Below are 1,619 nucleotides of genomic sequence, written 5' to 3'. Positions count from 1 at the left end.
GGCCCCAAGAATTGATGGAGTGTGTGGTGAAATGCTTAGGTATGGGGGTGAGATTGTTGTGGAGTGGATATGGAAGTTGTGTAGATTGGCTTGGGATGAGGGAAGGGTTAACCAGAGGACTGGAAATCAGGTATAATTGTTCCTTTATACAAAGGAAAAGGAGAGAGAGAAGTATGTGGTAACCATAGGGGTATTTGCCTACTTAGTGTGACTGGTAAAATATATGGTAGAATACTCATTGATAGGGTTAGGCATATGACAGAGGAACTAGTTGGAGAAGAACAAGGGGGATTTAGGAAGGGAAAAGGGTGTGTAGATCAGATATTTGTTCTAAGATGTTTAGTGGAGAAGTATCTAGAGAAGGGAAGGAAAGTGTATGCTGCCTTCATGGACCTTGAGAAAGCTTATGACAGAATAGATAGGCAAGGTATGTGGAAGGTATTAAGAATATATGGAGTGGAGGGGAAATTGTTGAGTGCTGTGAAGAGTATGTACGAGGGAGCTAGGGTTACGGTGCGAGTGGATGGTGAGCTGAGTGAGTTCTTTGATCTCAATGTGGGACTGAAACAGGGTTGTGTGATGTCTCCGTGGCTGTTTAATATATACATGGATGGGGTTGTAAAGGAGGTGCAAGGTAGGGCAGTGAATGTGAGGGTGGCTCTAATGAATGAGGGTGAGATTTGGAGGCTTCCGGTGTTGCTGTTTGCTGATGATACAGTACTGTTGAGTGAAGGTGAATGGGAGTTGCAAGGTTTGGTGAATGAATTTGGGACAGTGTGTAGGAGGAGGAAGCTGAAAGTTAATGTAAACAAAAGTAAAGTTATGGTGTTTGAGAGGAATGAAGTCACAGAGTGTGCAGTGAGGTTGGATGGTGAGGATATGGAGAATGTGAGTGCATTCAAGTACTTGGGTAGTGTGATGAGTAAGGATGGAACTTTGGGGGATGAAGTGCGTGAAAGGGTATAGCAGGGAAGGAAGGTTGTTGGTACACTGAAAGCAGTGATGAGAAATAGGGAGGTGAGTATGGAAGTTAAGAAGTCACTGCATGATAGTATTGTGATCCCTACCCAGACGTATGGAAGCAAGGCATGGACCTTGCAAGAGGGGAACAAATCAAGAGTGAGAGCAGTGGAAATGAATTACTTGAGAGGAGCATGTGGAGTGACGTGGAGGGACAGGTTGACGAATGAAGAAGTGAAGGAACGCTGTGGGGTGGATGTGGATGTGGTTGAGAAGATTAGGAGAAATACACTGAGGTGGTTTGGACATGTGAAGAGAATGGAGAATGAAAGACTGACTAAGAGGGTGTATGTAGGTGAGGTGGAGGGAGGGAGTGGGAGAGGTAGACCGAGGATGAGGTGGAGGGATGGAGTTGAGAGGTATATGAGGGAGGGGGGGGTGAGTTGGGGGGAGGGTAGTCAAATGGTGGGTAACAGAGCGACTTGGAGGCGTTTTGTCTGCGGCCACCCTTTGCGGGATTAGGGCGTCGGGCTATAGATAGATAGTCAACCTACTTGCACTGGTCAGCATTGGTCAGCCAGTGGCGGCTTTCCACGCTGTCACAGGAAATGTATGGGATAGTTTGGGTGGTGATTGTTCGCCTGATTTTGATAATTTCT

Source organism: Coenobita brevimanus, chromosome 78, assembly GCF_032717465.1.
Source record: "Coenobita brevimanus isolate Jiangsu-jjx chromosome 78, ASM3271746v2, whole genome shotgun sequence".
Lineage (NCBI taxonomy): Eukaryota > Metazoa > Arthropoda > Malacostraca > Decapoda > Coenobitidae > Coenobita > Coenobita brevimanus.
The sequence above is the reverse complement of the archived record's forward strand: the minus strand, read 5'-3'. Positions refer to the sequence as shown.